Source organism: Oncorhynchus tshawytscha, linkage group LG29 (assembly GCF_018296145.1).
Source record: "Oncorhynchus tshawytscha isolate Ot180627B linkage group LG29, Otsh_v2.0, whole genome shotgun sequence".
Taxonomy (NCBI): domain Eukaryota; kingdom Metazoa; phylum Chordata; class Actinopteri; order Salmoniformes; family Salmonidae; genus Oncorhynchus; species Oncorhynchus tshawytscha.
This window is the reverse complement of record NC_056457.1, coordinates 34,104,805-34,124,054: the sequence shown is the minus strand read 5'-3', so window position 1 is coordinate 34,124,054 and position 19,250 is coordinate 34,104,805. Positions and strand designations below refer to the sequence as shown.

General features: G+C 42.1%; 1 protein-coding gene across 2 annotated transcripts in view; it reads left to right on the top strand.

The window, feature by feature from the left end:
* Positions 1-1,892: 1,892 nt before the first annotated feature.
* The window catches only part of LOC112238617 (nuclear receptor coactivator 2), a 173,599-nt gene continuing 156,241 nt past the window's right edge, over positions 1,893-19,250 (top strand). For both annotated transcript variants that reach the window (XM_042308401.1, XM_042308400.1), the window contains exon 1: positions 1,893-2,058. The gene's annotated coding sequence lies outside the window, so the exon portion shown is untranslated. The remainder of the gene's footprint in view (positions 2,059-19,250) is intronic.

Below are 19,250 nucleotides of genomic sequence, written 5' to 3'. Positions count from 1 at the left end.
ACAGAAGAATCGTAGAAACCTTTATTTAACCAGGCGAGTCCATTCAGAACAAATTCTTATTTACAACGACGGCCAGCTGTGATACAGCCCGGGATCGAACCAGGGTTTGTAGTGACGCCTCTACCACTAAGATGCAGTGCCTTAGACCGCTTGCGCCTCTCGGGAGCCCTTGTGAGTCCTTAAATGGCACTATATTCCCTACACATTGCAATACATGGCACCCTACGTAGTGCACTACTTGGGCCCTTGGTCAACAGTAGTGCACACTATATAGGGAACAAACGTCTGTCTGGAGTGACTGATTGGCTCGTGTCCATGACAGACTTAAAGCTTGTTTCTGTACTGAAGCAGTATGCTTGTCTGTGTCTCAAAAAGACAACAGCACATGTACCTTATTAACATAAAAGTGACACCCCCTGCGTGTGTCCAAAATGGAACCCTAATCCCTATAGAGTGCACAACCATATGGGCCCTGGTCAAAAGTAGGGCACTGTGAAGGGAATAAGGAGACGTTTGTTATTACGCTCTTTGCTATCAAACGAGACGAGGAGGAGGACTGTTTCGCTGTCTCCTGTCCAAGGTCTAGTCTGCTCTGTGATGACGACCGTGGTATCTTCATTCACTGAGATAAGCTGCATTCATGCCTTGTTGCCCATGTGAGCCTTTGATTCGTGACTACTTGTAGGAGGACGTGTTGATTATTGAGTATCAGACACATTTGTGTCTCTGGTTTCAGTGTGTGTGTGTGTGTGTATATGTGTGTTTCTGTGTGTGTGTGTGTGTGTATGTGTTTCAGTGTGTGTGTGTGTATGTGTGTGTTCTGTGTGTGTGTGTGTGTTTCTGTGTGTGTATGTGTTTCAGTGTGTGTTTGTGTGTGTGTGTGTGTGTGTGTTTCTGTGTGTGTGTGTGTGTGTTTCTGTGAGTGTGTGTGTGTGTGTGTGTGTGTGTGTGTGTGTGTGTGTGTGTGTGTGTGTGTATGTGTTTCAGTGTGTGTGTGTATGTGTGTTTCTGTGAGTGTGTGTGTGTGTGTGTGTGTGTGTGTTTCAGTGTGTATGTGTGTTTCTGTGTGTGTGTGTTTCTGTGTGTGTGTGTGTATCATTCATTACAGCAGTGTGATTTGTGGATTCAAAAACAGTTTTTTAAAATGTGTGTGTGTGTGTGTGTGTGTGTGTATTCACGCACTCTGCGACCTGAGCATGCAGTCCTCTCTGCACAAGACCTGAGTCAGACTCTAGAATCCTCTCTGGTTCTTTCTGCTTTGCTCATCAATTTCCTTCCTTTGCATCCCAAATGACAACCTATTCCTTTTAGTGCACTACTTGGACCAGGAACCTATAGGGGCCTTTGTGAAATCTAGTGCAACTATAGAGGGAATGTAGGGTGCCATTTGACATATATACTTCATCTGCAGCAATGGTCATCGTCTGATATGTTTACCCCATGTTCCTAATCAAAACTATTCACAATAAAACAAAATAAGATATGTTTACTATTTGTGTAATAACTACCTGTGATATTACTTGCTAGGAATATATCTGGGGGATCCTTATAAATAAATATATAACTGAATAGTTGTATTTAGACTACACGTTGCTGTAAGTAGGTTAAATAGGTTATGGCTAAAGCAATGTGTTAGGGCTATAGTCTATCTATGCTGTCAAGTCATCTTGAATAACTATGCATTTCGTATTCTATCCTCTTTGATTAACTAGCTAAATCACGGGTGTTTCTCTCCGCTGTCTCTCCGTGCTATATCTTCACTTGGATGGGTTGTTGCTGTTTGTTCGCTGTCTTCCATACCGGAGAGAGACCCCCCCCTGCTAACCGACTGGCTCCTCTCTGTGGTGCCGTGATATGATGTGTGGGGGAGGCTTTCTAGCGAGATAAACAAGCAGCCAGTCAGCATCGGGGTTTCAGCCAGCACAGAGCAGTCAGAGAGGAACATGGCCGCAGCACATTTAGCTCGCGCTATAGCTGTTCCTCCCAACCGAAGGTCAGACCGGGTTGATTAAACATACAGGATATAACAAGAGCACGAGCGACGGAAAGTTTCACATCGTAAGTACGCATGTGGGCTTTTGTTGTTTTGGTTGATTCGCTGTTTTTTGACGTGCAATTCCGTGTCCTAAATTTTTTTTGCGAGGGATTTAATATCTGAAACAGTGTCGGTACGTTAGCTTGCTGAGCAAGGCAGCGCTGACTGCTAGCGTCGGCTACCACCGGGGAAGCTAGATCACTAAACAGACATGTTTTTCAAATGGTATATTCCTTTACCTTGCCGCACTTGATCCATTTTCACTACTCGTTTCCGTGCTTGGCAGTGCTTTTGCATGCATGTATTTCGTGCACCGGGGAATACTTTTATCTTTCTGAGTGTGCTTGTTGTCAGTGACTGAAGTTCACGGATCCAATAGAGCTAGCCAGCCATTAGCTAGTTACAACAGTGGACATTGTGAATGTTTTCAGAGACCCTCTCTCTCCTTGGCTATTTAACTTTAGTGTTTAGAGCGGGCTTTTAAATCCAGAGCAGTGATCGGATTGCTCATATCCACGAATCACCCTTAGCGTAAATATAAATTAAAAAGGTAAACAACTTTGTTTACGTAATGCTCCCTATATCAGTGACTTTAGTGAGTCAGCTTTCTTTCTGCATCGTGCAAAGCTTGCTTCGCTACAATGTGGAAAAGTTGCAACGTTACACCAGTGGTATTTCTCAATAGGGGTGTGAAACTGAATGGGCCACGAAGTGGTGCAGAGTTCCAGTGGAATCTCACCAAGTCAGTCTAGTGATGATGTCGGACCCCCAGGACTGTTCCCCCCATCCCCAGGACTGTTCCACCACCCCCTGTTCCCCCACCCCCAGGACTGTTCCCCCCCCCCCCCCAGGACCCCCCCAGGACTGTTCCACCCCCAGGACTGTTCCACCACCCCCTTTAAGGGAACGTTCCTGCTGCGTTTCTCTCTCTCCACCCGGGTAGAAAGGGAGTGGGTAGCCTACATGTAATTTATTTTTTAGAAAGTGGGTTTTAATGACCTATTTACAATCTACGCAGGCGAGGTTGCGTAGTGTGATGACGTGCGGAACAGAGCTGCCGAGCTCTCATGCATTTGATCCTCTTCTCACGCCACACCTCTTAAATCTTAAACGCATTGAAAAGTACCGCTTTTTTTCTTTTCTTTTTCGAATGAGTCAATGGTACAGTCAGTGCGTTTTATCTTTTCAGCTGTCCTCCACATCGTTTTGAAATCGGAGCATCTGCGCTTGCATTTAAACATCACGAGCCACCCTGGTCTCAGAGAATTTCGTATTATTGTGTACGTAAAATGTAGATATTTCGTTTATGTTAAGTTCAGATGATATGTATTAATTAGTGGATGTCCAGCAATCATTTGATATGATATGTTATGAATTTCAGTTTGTGCAACATGTTATGGGTTTGTAAAATATACGAATGTTACGAATTTGCAAAACATAAGATATGTTACGAATTCGCAAAACATAAGATATGTTACGAATTCGCAAAACATAAGATATGTTACGAATTCCAATTTGTTTTTGCTAATGTTAGCTAGGTGGCTAATGCTAACATTATCTCTTGGCTAGGTGTTAGGCTTAAGGTTGGGACTTAGGTTAAAGGCTTAAGGTTAGGGGAATGGTTAGCTAAAATGGCTAGGGTTAGCTAAAAGGGTTAATATTAGGTGAAGGGTTAGCTAACACGCTAAGTAGTTGTAAAGTAGCTAAAAACATGCTTAGTAGTTGCTAAATAGTGCAAATGCTATAGTTGTCTGGGGATTAGAGCCGAACATGCAACCTTTGGGTTGTTAAACATTTACGTTAAACGCCCATCCACTACAACCAACCTGCTTTAATTTTCGTCTTAAGTAACTTTCTGTAACCATACTAAACATTAACATATTGTATCATACTCATTTGAGGTTTTAGATTTACATTTACTATGTTACCTCTAGTCTATGAGACCAGGTTGCACGAGGGGAACCTCTGTCCGGTCATGCCACAGCACTTTGAACTCTGGCACATTGAAGCATATGATTGGTCTAGTTATGTAAAGGATCAAGGGGATTGGATGGCGTTTTAAGGAAACGCCCCTCAAGATTAGAGTGGCGCTGAATGGAGAGAGAGAGAGGGAACGTTCTCCGCGGAGTTTATACAACTGTAAAATAAAACGCAAGGTAGCGCTATTTTATGCACAATGTTGTAAAACAAACTTCGCTGTCACTCCTGCAGAATGCAGCCTTTTGACAGCATGTACGAAAGTTGATTTAGTCCCCACTTGCATTAGTCCCCTTGTTTGGTGATTGGCATTTAGGCTGTGACAAGGAAAAGTCTGCTTCCAACCATCCCATTGTCCCCCCCTCCCCGTCTTTTCCCCCGGCCTCCCCATTTCCCCATCTCGTTTCATTACTGTCTGAATGTGTCAAATCATCTCAAAAATGTATATAAAACATATTAGCATACTTAAAATTAAACATCATTCCCAAAACATCTCACAGTAACAAAGGCGTCGAATTTGGAGTTTTCATTTAATGTTCAAACCACCCCGAATACACTTGACCTGTGTTTTATTTTTAATTTTTAAATGAATTTTTAAAAAACAATTACACCCTGGTCATAGAACTAAGCCATGTCAAAATATGTAGAATGGCAGGAAATGAGCTTTAAAACAGTAAACTGTTATAAGGGGAACCCACCATCTGAGGGTTGTGCCAGGGGGCAATGAAATTCACAAAGCAAATCTCACTCCAAACTTTCTTCAAAAGTTGGCAGCCCTGGCATAGTGATGGGACGATTGATACCGTACAGGTTGTCACTAATTACCACAGCCACAAAGTCATAATGATGGCTGACGCTGTGGTAACTAGTGACAACCATTGATTTGATACCGGCGCTCCGACACTAGTGGCCCAGTGCTCTAGTTGTCTGTGTAGATGTGGAGGTTTAAACACCTTTTTAGTTGTCGCTTCCTGTTTTTATTTCTTGACAAACAAATCCTTTATCTGATTTTTGTTTTGTTTTGCACCACCTTTTTGGTTTACTTCCTGTCTTTTACATTTGGTGTGGGTCTTTCTTTTGTTTTGCCTCTTAGTGGGCTCCTTGTGGCGGGGGTCTTTTAGGTCTCAGTTGTTGTTGCTAGGCAACTTTCAGTGGACACCCCCACGAGTGTCTTTGAACCCCCCTCCACCATGTTTAGTTTTGGTTGTTGTCAGTGACTCTTTGTTAGTTCCTAGTTGTTTGAGCAACAGTTTTGTCTTTCTTGCTGGGGAACGTAACACGACAGAGGTCTCTCTCCTGAAATCGTAGCACACTAGTATCGAATTTTGAGCGACCCTATTTTAGATAATTTTTGTATTTCTCAAGCAGTGATTGTAAATAAAAAACGCTCTAGTAGTTATTGGCTAACTATCAAATTAAGGATCCAAAGTTATTTTGTTAATATGGAAAAGTGAGTAAAATGTTTAATTCAAACCCCAAGTAAAGTTTACAAGCAGTTACCATGTGATAAATAATCTCTGTCAGTGGATCCCGCTGTGGCTTCCAAAACATCAACCTCTCATTACTTAGACTAGAACAGTGATCTGCAAGGCATTCCTAGTCGAACGCCGAACATTTCTGTAAAAAAACAACAGCAACAACAATAAGTCTTGCGTTCCTATTTAAAAAAATGTATTTCTCGGTCTGTTGGTTTGGGTACGCTTGATTCAGCTGTCCTGCTCACCGTATTCCCATTTTGAACCATTTCAAATGTCAGAAGGTACAAACTCTGCCTTCCAGCGGGCCCAGGGGGAGCAAATCAAATGCACTATAGGCTTACCACTGGCCAATCGGATGGCTCAGATTACCGTGTCTGCAGTAATGTAGCAGGTGGAAAAGAAAGCTACAGTATAGTTGATACGGTGAGGTTTCTAAACGTTTCAAACCATGACTAGAGAGAGAGACTGTCAATGACTACAGTATAGTTGATACAGTGAGGTTTCTAAACATGACTAGAGAGAGAGACGGTCAACAAATACAGTAATGCGCTGCTATTTTTATGAGTGAGTTCAAGTTTGTTTTTTTTACTCAGTACTGTCAACACTTTATTTTTTAAAGCCAATGTTATCCCTACTTCTACTCACCAGACAACAACACTGCAGCTGTAATGAAATGAGTAGGACGTGTATTGATACACTTCCTTTGGTATGAGTGGTTTGAGTTGTATTTAATATGGAGGAATCTGGTCCATAGGAGTAACAGCATGAATTTGTGCATGAGGCAGGAATAATGCGGTGCGACTCGAGTTTTCTTTCTTTCATCAGCTGGAAAGACTGTGTCCCTTTTTTTGGTCACTGTCATTGGACGGAAAGGAAGAACGAGGGGATGTTGATTGGTTACTCAGTCTGCTGCCCTCTTCCTCCTCTGAGTCTGACCATCAGATGCAGTCTCCATCGGCCCATGGAAAAAAATAAAAAAGAAGCTAATTATTCAAATGTAAGCACAACAACTGATCTCTATATCATTTTTGCAGTGATAATGTTTTGGGCCTATAGCCTACTGCAAAAACCTCATTACTACAGTACTGTTTGTAATCGGCTTAATAGATTTTGTATAGACTTACGCTTTTTACGTCATGTAAAGAAAGAAAGAAATAATAATAATCTGAACGGTAGATCTCCGGTTGCATTTTGACTCTGATCTCAACTCAAAGGTTGGTGACCACTGGTGTATATATTCTGTTCCGTTTCTCACCTGACAGGTGTCTCTGTCTGTAGAGCAGCAGCTAAGTCTCGTCTTGTGGAGGCACAGTGTCGCATTCCCATATAGATAATACAAACAAATAATTATAATGACATTAATTTGTAAAATAGTTTTCTTTGAAACACTGGCTACATTGTGTTTTGAACTTGTTCTGTTTGTACTTAATATCCTAAATCATACAATGAAGCCACCATCTTTTGTAAATATATAATAACATTTTTAAAAAAAACTAGGTTTCTCGTTTCAAAGTAAGAACCACGCGATCAATGACGTCCGACTCTTCTTTTGGTCAAGTCGTTTATTATTATTATTTTTTTCCGAACTGTTTGTTGCAAAATTCGATATCTTTTGCCGTGGTGCTTTCTTCAACGCAAAGTGGCTTTGAAACACTGACCTCTACTGGACACCTTGTATTTTTATTTATTTATTTAACCTTTATTTAACCAGGCAAGTCAGTTAAGAACAATTTCTTACTTTCAATGACGGCCTAGGAACAGTGGGTTAACTGTCTTGTTCAGGGGCAGAACGACAGATTTGTACCTTGTCAGCTCGGGGATTTGAACTTGCAACCTTCTGGTTACTAGTCCAACGCTCTAACCACTAGGCTACCCTGCCGCCTCTACGCTCTAACCACTAGGCTACCCTTCCGCCTCTACACTCTAACCACTAGGCTACCCTGCCTCCTCTACACTCTAAACACTAGGCTACCCTGTTGTATATCAATTAGGTTAGATTTTTTTGTTATTGTTGGGTTTAATAGGCTCCTGAACTGTAGCTCAGCAGATGAGGACAGGGGATTTGGGATCGGACAGCAGCGTAGGCACAAGATCGAATCCTGGCTATGGCTGAAAATGGATTTTCTATGAAACCACATCTTTATCTTCCCATTGTTAAAATAATTTGTTTATTTGAGTTTAGCCTATTAATCATTTCTCTTGAACGTCCTAAATAATTGCGGATAAATATTTAATCAAATCGCTGCCTGGACTATCGTCATCGACCCTTTCAAACCACGCTGCTACTGTTCATTATCTATCCTGTTGTCTGGTCACTTTACCCCTACCTACAGTATACTGCTGTTACTGTCTATTATCTATCCTTTACCCCTACCTACAGTATACTGCTGTTACTGTCTATTATCTATCCTTTACCCCTACCTACAGTATACTGCTGTTACTGTCTATTATCTATCCTTTACCCCTACCTACAGTATACTGCTGTTACTGTCTATTATCTATCCTTTACCCCTACCTACAGTATACTGCTGTTACTGTCTATTATCTATCCTTTACCCCTACCTACAGTATACTGCTGTTACTGTCTATTATCTATCCTTTACCCCTACCTACAGTATACTGCTGTTACTGTCTATTATCTATCCTTTACCCCTACCTACAGTATACTGCTGTTACTGTCTATTATCTATCCTTTACCCCTACCTACAGTATACTGCTGTTACTGTCTATTATCTATCCTGTACTCCTCCCTGTATATCCACCTCGTACCTCTGCACATCCACTCTGCATTGTTGGGAAGGTCCAGTAACCATTTCACTGTCTGGTCTAAAACCTGTTTTACTGATCTGTTACTGTCTATTACCGATCTGTTACTGTCTATTACCTATCTGTTACTGTCTATTACCGATCTGTTACTGTCTATTACCGATCTGTCACTGTCTATTACCGATCTGTTACTGTCTATTACCTATCTGTTACTGTCTATTACCGATCTGTTACTGTCTATTACCGATCTGTCACTGTCTATTACCGATCTGTTACTGTCTATTACCTATCTGTTACTGTCTATTACCGATCTGTCACTGTCTATTACCGAGCTGTTACTGTCTATTACCGAGCTGTTACTGTCTATTACCGAGCTGTTACTGTCTATTACCGAGCTGTTACTGTCTATTACCGAGCTGTTACTGTCTATTACCGAGCTGTTACTGTCTATTACCGAGGTGTTACTGTCTATTACCGAGCTGTTACTGTCTATTACCGAGCTGTTACTGTCTATTACCGATCTGTCACTGTCTATTACCGAGCTGTTACTGTCTATTACCGAGCTGTTACTGTCTATTACCGAGGTGTTACTGTCTATTACCGATCTGTCACTGTCTATTACCGAGCTGTTACTGTCTATTACCGAGCTGTTACTGTCTATTACCGAGCTGTTACTGTCTATTACCGATCTGTTACTGTCTATTACCGAGCTGTTACTGTCTATTGCCGATCTGTTACTGTCTATTACCGATCTGTTACTGTCTATTACCGATCTGTTACTGTCTATCTGTCTAAAACCTGTTTTACCGATCTGTTACTGTCTATTACCGAGCTGTTACTGTCTATTACCGAGCTGTTACTGTCTATTACCGATCTGTTACTGTCTATTACCGATCTGTTACTGTCTATTACCGAGGTGTTACTGTCTATCTGTCTAAAACCTGTTTTACCGATCTGTTACTGTCTATTACCGAGGTGTTACTGTCTATTACCGAGGTGTTACTGTCTATTACCGATCTGTCACTGTCTATTATCTATCTATCTGTCTAAAACCTGTTTTACCGATCTGTTACTGTCTATTACCGAGGTGTTACTGTCTATTACCGAGGTGTTACTGTCTATTACCGAGCTGTTACTGTCTATTACCGATCTGTTACTGTCTATTACCGAGGTGTTACTGTCTATTACCGAGGTGTTACTGTCTATTACCGAGGTGTTACTGTCTATTACCGATCTGTCACTGTCTATTATCTATCTATCTGTCTAAAACCTGTTTTACCGATCTGTTACTGTCTATTACCGAGGTGTTACTGTCTATTACCGAGGTGTTACTGTCTATTACCGAGCTGTTACTGTCTATTACCGAGCTGTTACTGTCTATTACCGATCTGTCACTGTCTATTACCGAGCTGTTACTGTCTATTACCGAGCTGTTACTGTCTATTACCGAGGTGTTACTGTCTATTACCGATCTGTCACTGTCTATTACCGAGCTGTTACTGTCTATTACCGAGGTGTTACTGTCTATTACCGAGCTGTTACTGTCTATTACCGAGCTGTTGCTGTCTATTACCGAGCTGTTACTGTCTATTACCGAGCTGTTACTGTCTATTACCGAGCTGTTACTGTCTATTACCGAGCTGTTACTGTCTATTACCGAGCTGTTACTGTCTATTACCGAGCTGTTACTGTCTATTACCGAGCTGTTACTGTCTATTACCGAGGTGTTACTGTCTATTACCGAGCTGTTACTGTCTATTACCGATCTGTCACTGTCTATTACCGATCTGTTACTGTCTATTACCGAGCTGTTACTGTCTATTACCGAGCTGTTACTGTCTATTACCGAGCTGTTACTGTCTATTACCGAGCTGTTACTATCTATCTGTCTAAAACCTGTTTTACCAATCGTGAGAAATTCCATTTGATTTAATACTATGGATGAACAGTTGTTGAAAGAATTGTGAACCCCAGATGCATCAAAACGTATATACTTCAAAATGACTAAAACCCAAATTGGGAAACTGTGTCTGAATGACAATGGACCTACAGTCATATAGTTTATTGACTTTCCAGCTTCACTAATGATTACTAGACAGTCGGAGAGCATCGGAAATTGGGTAGTGGACTTTTTTTTGACAGCAAGGAATTGTAACACATTTTCAGTGTGGTCCTCGGGACTTCATTGAAGAAGTTAATGACTTCTTGGGGGGGGGCAAAATGAGGTGGACCACCCCTGCTTTATAGTGTATTACTGTAGACCAGGGGCTGTAGGGAATAGGGTGCCCTTTAGGACTCTGGGTCTGCTTGACCCTCTGGGTCGTGTTCATTAGTGCACACCGTGGCGAAACGGTTCGCAACGGGAAAACAGACATCTGTGTTCTTAAATTGGACAATTTCAGGTATCAACTCCCTGTTTCAGTCGGTTTTCTCCCGATGGGTGCTTCATGGAGACAGGCCCAGGACTCAGGGACTTTAAAGCCAGCTCTGACAGACCCGCCGGTGACAGAGATGTGGGTATCAGACTTGCAGTGCTCCTCTAGGATCTCCGTAACTACCTACACACACACGGAGCACCGCCTGTCTGTGGAAGCACACAGCACACAGACTAACTCGGTCTCTCTGTTAGATCACTCTCTCTCTCTCTCTCTCGTCACACCAGACGCGTGCCCGCGCGCCACATTCCACGCTCACGGTTTAACATGACCGAGTGCTCACCAACGGTCAACCCCCGGGGGGCTTCTAGGCCAACACATTTCAGCTCTTAAGCAAGCAGGATGTCAACTTGTTAAACAATGGAAAGTCAACCTGGGAGGCAGGGTTATTGTTTCAGAGTAAACACCACACAAGTAGTCACCTACATGATGATGTAGGCCTACTGTATTTAGTAGTAGTCTACATGATGAAGTAGGCCTACTGTATTTAGTAGTAGTCTACATGATGAAGTAGGCCTACTGTATTTAGTAGTAGTCTACATGATGAAGTAGGCCTACTGTATTTAGTAGTAGTCTACATGATGAAGTAGGCCTACTGTATTTAGTAGTAGTCTACATGAAGTAGGCCTACTGTATTTAGTAGTAGTCTACATGAAGTAGGCCTACTGTATTTAGTAGTAGTCTACATGATGAAGTAGGCCTACTGTATTTAGTAGTAGTCTACATGATGAAGTAGGCCTACTGTATTTAGTAGTAGTCTACATGATGAAGTAGGCCTACTGTATTTAGTAGTAGTCTACATGATGAAGTAGGCCTACTGTATTTAGTAGTAGTCTACATGATGAAGTAGGCCTACTGTATTTAGTAGTAGTCTACATGATGAAGTAGGCCTACTGTATTTAGTAGTAGTCTACATGAAGTAGGCCTACTGTATTTAGTAGTAGTCTACATGAAGTAGGCCTACTGTATTTAGTAGTAGTCTACATGATGAAGTAGGCCTACTGTATTTAGTAGTAGTCTACATGAAGTAGGCCTACTGTATTTAGTAGTAGTCTACATGATGAAGTAGGCCTACTGTATTTAGTAGTAGTCTACATGATGAAGTAGGCCTACTGTATTTAGTAGTAGTCTACATGATGAAGTAGGCCTACTGTATTTAGTAGTAGTCTACATGAAGTAGGCCTACTGTATTTAGTAGTAGTCTACATGAAGTAGGCCTACTGTATTTAGTAGTAGTCTACACACTCTGCTCAAGAACAACTTTGGTTGTCCAAAATGACACCCTATTCCCTACACAGAGCACAACTTTAGACCAGAGCCCTATGGCACCCTATTCCCTATATAGTGCAGTACTTTAGACCAGAGACTCTGTCGTGCAGTATAGAGGGAATATGGTTCCATTTGTGATGCAGATTTTCATGCAATGATGTCACCCTGATAGGAAGAATAACAACAAATAAACAAATGACCTTTCGGGGGGGGAAGAGAGGAAGACAGGTGGAGGAGGAAGACAGAGGAGAGAGGAAGACAGAGGAGAGAGGAAGACAGATGGGGGAGGAAGACAGATGGGGGAGGAAGACAGATGGGGAGGGGGGAAGACACAGAGAGCGAGGGAGACGAAGACTGAGGTGGAGGGAGGCGGGGGAGGGAGGGTGAGGGAGACAGACGGGGGCGGTGGGGCAGAGGGAGAGAGAGGGAGAGAGAGGCGGAGGGAGAGGTTTATTTAACTTTTGTTTATTATCTATTTCACTTGCTTTGGCATTTGTAAACATGTTTTGAGGGAGAGATTATTCTCTCTCTCTTTCCCAGGCTGAAAGGTGCATTGTTGTTTTTCTTCCAATCAGGATTGGAAAGAGTGAAATCAGAGTGGAAGAGCAGGCCAATCACTGTTAGTTTATTTCACATGCCCCCCCCCCCCGTATATTGTGTCTCTATTTATAGATGGCGATACTCCTCATTGAACTGAATGACCTTGGTGTCTAACTGGTGTGTGTGAACTGTCTGGGGCTGTTTGTGGTATAAGATACAGAACAAGTCAACCTCCACTCCCTACAGACTGGGGTGTAATGGAGACCTATAGGTGTGTGTGTGTGTGTGTGTGTGTGTGTGTGTGTGTGTGTGTGTGTGTGTGTGTGTGTGTGTGAAAGAGAGCACTACACACAGACGAAGTGTAAGAAAAGGATATCAAGATTGGCGCTTGGTACTCTGTGTGACCTTATGTTAGTAGACTGGAGTCATGGGGGGGGACTGCCCCACCAGTCCTTTCAGGTTACGGATGGGGTCAGGTGTTAAATGATCCCTGCTCCACCAGTCCTTTCAGGTTACGGATGGGGTCAGGTGTTAAATGACCCCTGCTCCACCAGTCCTTTCAGGTTACGGATGGGGTCAGGTGTTAAATGACCCCTGCTCCACCAGTCCTTTCAGGTTACGGATGGGGTCAGGTGTTAAATGATCCCTGCTCCACCAGTCCTTTCAGGTTACGGATGGGGTCAGGTGTTAAATGACCCCTGCTCCACCAGTCCTTTCAGGTTACGGATGGGGTCAGGTGTTAAATGACCCCTGCCCCACCAGTCCTTTCAGGTTACGGATGGGGTCAGGTATAAATGACCCCTGCTCCACCAGTCCTTTCAGGTTACGGATGGGGTCAGGTGTTAAATGACCCCTGCTCCACCAGTCCTTTCAGGTTACGGATGGGGTCAGGTGTTAAATGACCCCTGCTCCACCAGTCCTTTCAGGTTACGGATGGGGTCAGGTGTTAAATGACCCCTGCTCCACCAGTCCTTTCAGGTTACGGATGGGGTCAGGTGTTAAATGATCCCTGCCCCACCAGTCCTTTCAGGTTACGGATGGGGTCAGGTGTTAAATGACCCCTGCTCCACCAGTCCTTTCAGGTTACGGATGGGGTCAGGTGTTAAATGACCCCTGCTCCACCAGTCCTTTCAGGTTACGGATGGGGTCAGGTGTTAAATGACCCCTGCTCCACCAGTCCTTTCAGGTTACGGATGGGGTCAGGTGTTAAATGACCCCTGCTCCACCAGTCCTTTCAGGTTACGGATGGGGTCAGGTGTTAAATGACCCCTGCTCCACCAGTCCTTTCAGGTTACGGATGGGGTCAGGTGTTAAATGATCCCTGCTCCACCAGTCCTTTCAGGTTACGGATGGGGTCAGGGTTCAATTCTGTAATCGTATACACGTTGATACAGTATATTATAGGAGTTACACACGTTGATACAGTATATTATAGGAGTTACACACGTTGATACAGTATATTATAGGAGTTACACACGTTGATACAGTATATTATAGGAGTTACACACGTTGATACAGTATATTATAGGAGTTACACACGTTGATACAATATATTATATTATAGGAGTTACACACGTGGATACAGTATATTATAGGAGTTACACACGTTGATACAATATATTATATTATAGGAGTTACACACGTGGATACAGTATATTATAGGAGTTACACACATTGATACAGTATATTATAGGAGTTACACACATTGATACAGTATATTATAGGAGTTACACACATTGATACAGTATATTATAGGAGTTACACACATTGATACAGTATATTATAGGAGTTACACACATTGATACAGTATATTATAGGAGTTACACACGTTGATACAGTATATTATAGGAGTTACACACGTTGATACAGTATATTATAGGAGTTACACACGTTGATACAGTATATTATAGGAGTTACACACGTGGATACAGTATATTATAGGAGTTACACACGTTGATACAGTATATTATAGGAGTTACACACGTGGATACAGTATATTATAGGAGTTACACACGTGGATACAGTATATTATAGGAGTTACACACGTGGATACAGTATATTATAGGAGTTACACACGTTGATACAGTATATTATAGGAGTTACACTGGTCTTTGTCTGATCGTCCTGGTTACAGTTTCATGACCATGTTTTTAATCATTTGGACTCACTACATGTGTTTGTTACCTAGGATTAGTGTGCTGCGACTGTTGTTGACATGTCTTTGTGGCAATGTACTGCTCAGCTCACAATAAGGACTGACGAGGAATGTCCCTCTCTCTGTCTCTCTCGCGCTCTCTCTCTCTCTCTCTCTGGCTCGCTCTCTCATTCTCCCTCTCTCTCTCTCTGTCTGTCTCTCGCTCTCTCTCTCTGTCTCTGTCTGTCTGTCTCTCTGTCTCTCTCTTTCTCCGTCTCTGTCTCGTTCTCTCTCGCTCGCTCTGTGTCGCGCTCTCTCGCTCTCTCCCCTTTAGAGAGAGAACAGAGAGCTAACTACAGGCAGAGATGAAGAGGTGACGCAACAGGTTTTTACTCTGCCCAAAATCTGTCCATGAAAATAAGACCATGAAATGAGGAGGTCAATGAGTGTTTTGTATTTTGTCAACAACAAAAAGGGACTTCCTCATTTGGAAGTTTCGTAATGGTTAGGTTGTAAGGAATGCACATGGCTTTTCGGCAACTTTGGAGAAAACAAATACTTTTATATTGGAATTGTGCCAGTTGTGATAGAGGACTCAGCATAGATGTTTTCTTATCAGCAGACTCAACAGCCTTGGTGAAGCAGGCGAGGCAGTCTTTTGAGAAACCAACTACTTCTCCTCTAACTTTAAGCATCACCTGTCAGAGCAGCTCACAGCTCACAACTGTACATTGCCCATCTGTAAACAGCCCATCCAACTACCTCATCCCCATATTGTTATTCATTTTTTTGCTCCTTTGCACCCCAGTATCTCTACTTGCACATTCATCTTCGGCACATCTATCACTCCAGTGTTTAATTGCTAAATTATTTTGACACTATGGCCTATTTATTGCCTTACCTCCCTTATCCTTACCTAATTTGCACACACTATATATATATACTTTTTTCTCTCGTGTTATTGACTGTATGTTTTGTTTATTCCATGTGTAACTCTGTTGTTTGTGTCGCACTGCTTTATCTTGGCCAGGTTGCAGTTGGAAATGAGAACTTGTTCTCAACTAGCCTACCTGGTTAAATAAAGGTGAAATAAATAAAAATAAAAATATTTTTTTTAACCCGTTTTTAGCATGAACATTGCAATTCCACCATTTTAAAGTAGTCAATTAGGTGGGGATTCCTGTGAGTTGGTAGCAATCAGCCAATTAAGAAGAAAATGGAGACGTCACTAGAGGTCGACCGATTATGATTTTTCAACGCCGATACCGATTAATCGGCCAATTTAAATAAAAAATAAAAAACAATATATATTTTTAAATGTATTTATTTATTTGTAATAATGACAATTACAACAATACTGAATGAACACTTAGTTTAACTTAATAAATCAAATCAATTTAGCCTGAAATAAATAATGCAACATGTTCAAGAAGAAAGTAAAAGTGCAACATGTGCCATGTAAAAAAGCTAACGTTTAAGTTCCTTGCTCAGGACATGAGAACATATGAAAGCTGGTGTTTCCTTTAAACTTGAGTCTTCAATATTCCCAGGTAAGAAGTTTTTGGTTGTAGTTATTATAGGAATTTTTGGACTATTTCTCTCTATACCATTTGTATTTCATATACCTTGACCTTGACTATTGGATGTTCTAATAGGCACTTTAGTTTTGCCAGTGTAACAGTATAGCTTCCATTCCTCTCCTCGCTCCTACCTGGGCTCGAACCAGGAACACAACAACAACAGCTACCCTCGAAGCATTGTTACCCATCATGCCATAAAAGCCACAGCCCTTGCAGAGCAAGGGGAACATCTACTCCAAGTCTCAGAGCGAGTGACGTTTGAAACGCTATTAGCGCACACCCCGCTAGTCATTTCACATCGGTTACACCAGCCTCATCTCGGGAGTTGATAGGCTTGAAGTCATAAACAGCGCAATGCTTGAAGCATTGCGAAAACCTGCTGGCAAACGCATGAAAAGTGCTGTTTGAATGAATGCTTACGAGCCTGCTGCTGCCTACCATCGCTCAGTCAAACTGCTCTATCAAATCATAGACTTAATTATAACATAATAATAACACAGAAATACGAGCCTTAGGTCATTAATATGGTAAAATCCGGAAACTATCAGTTTATTCTTTCAGTGAAATAGTATTTTGTCTAACGGGTGGCATCCATCAGTCTAAATATTCCTGTTACATTGCACAACCTTCAATGTTATGTCATAATTACGTAGAATTCTGGCAAATTAGTTCGCAATGAGCCAGGCAGCCCAAACTGTTGCATATACCCTGACTCTGCGTGCAATGAACGCAAGAGAAGTGACACAATTTCACCTGGTTAATATTGCCTGCTAACCTGGATTTCTTTTAGCCAAATATGCAGGTTTAAAAATATATACTTCTGTGTATTGATGTTAAGAAAGGCATTGATGTTTATGGTTAGGTACATTTGTGCAACGATAGATTTTTTTCGCAAATGCGCTTTTGTTAAATCATCCCCTGTTTGACGAAGTTGGCTGTCTTTGTTAGGAAGAAATAGTCTTCACACAGTTCGCAACTAGCCAGGCGGCCCAAACTGCTGCATATACCCTGACTCTGTTGCACAGAACGCAAGAGAAGTGACACAATTTCCCAAGTTAAAAGAAATTCATGTTAGCAGGCAAAATTAACTAAATATGCAGGTTTGAAAATATGTACTTGTGTATTGATTTTAAGAAAGGTGTTGATGTTTATGGTTAGGTAAACATTGGTGCAACGACAGGGCTTTTTTTCGTGAATGCGCTTGTTAAATTAACCGTTTGGCGACTTAGGCTATGATTCAATGATAAATGAACAGGCACCGCATTGATTATATGCAACGCAGGACATGCTAGATAAACTAGTAATATCAAATTTATTTATATAGGCCTTTGTACATCAGCTGATATCTCAAAGTGCTGTACAGAAACCCAGCCTAAAACCCCAAACAGCAAGCAATGCAGGTGTAGAAGCACGGTGGCTAGGAAAAACTCCATAGAAAGGCCAGAACCTAGGAAGAAACCTAGAGAGGAACCAGGCTATGTGGGGTGGCCAGTCCTCTTCTGGCTGTGCTGGGTGGAGATTATAACAGAACATGGCCAAGGTGTTCAAATGTTCATAAATGACCCGCATGGTCAAATAATAATAATCACAGGCAGAATAGTTGAAACTGGAGCAGCAGCATGGCCAGGTGGACTGGGGACAGCAAGGAGTCATCATGCCAGGTAGTCCTGAGGCATGGTCCTAGGGCTCAGGTCCTCCGAGAGAGAGAAAGAAAGAGAGAAAGAGAGAATTAGAGAGAGCATACTTAAATCCACACAGGACACCGGATAAGACAGGAGAAGTACTCCAGATAAAACAAACTGACCCTAGCCCCCCGACACAAACTACTGCAGCATACATACTGGAGGCTGAGACAGGAGGGGTCAGGAGACACTGTGGCCCCATCCGGTGACACCCCCGGACAGGGCCAAACAGGAAGGATATAACCCCTGTCATGGAAATTTCCTCTATTTACCAAATCATGAGAGCAAACCACACACAAGTCAGAGTTATCACAAAGTCCATCTTTAATTATATGAGCTCTATCACAACCCTGTGACTCTCAGATCAATTCAGTGTCTATCAATGAATTCTCTGATAGTCCCTTCCACATTTCAACTGAGATCCTTTATAGCAAAGATCAAATCAAAATCAAATCAAATCACAAGACACACACAGGATAAGACAGCATCGGCATAATTCATCGTTCAGCTTTGTCTCCTAAACTATGTTCTCTTCTCAAACTCAGAACCATAAACAAATCCTCCATATCAACAGCCATATATCAAATCCATCCTATCTTGACAAGATCACAGAGACACACTGACTGGCACACAGACATTGTGGAGCCAAGAGATACACGCTTGACCTCTCCCCTCTCTCCGGCCCAAGCAACTTAGTATTGACATAGAACAGATACTGCAACTCCGACCTAGAACAAGCATCTCTGTTTTGTCCGAGTTTAAAAGTACAAAGTTTGCAGCCATCCACGTCCTTAGGTCTGAAACACAGGCTTCTAGCGAGGGCAATTTTGGGGCTTCACCATGTTTCATTGAAATGTACAGCTGTGTGTCATCTGCATAGCAGTGAAAGTTAAGGTTATGTTTTCGAATGACATCCCCAAGAGGTAAAATATATAGTGAAAACAATAGTGGTCCTAAAACGGAACCTTGAGGAACACCGAAATTTACAGTTGATTTGTCAGACGACAAACCATTCACAGAGACAAACTGATATCTTTCTGACAGATAAGATCTAAACCAGACCAGAACTTGTCCGTGTAGACCAATTTGGGTTTCCAATCTCTCCAAAAGAATGTGGTGATCGATGGTATCAAAAGCAGCACTAAGGTCTAGGAGCACAAAGATGCAGAGCCTTGGTCTGATGCCATTAAAAGGTCATATACCACCTTCACAAGTGCAGTCTCAGTGCTATGATGGGGTCTAAAACCAGACTGAAGCATTTCGTATACATTGTTTGTCTTCAGGAAGGCAGTAAGTTGCTGCGCAACAGCCTTTTCTAAAATTTTTGAGAGGAATGGAAGATTCGATATAGGCC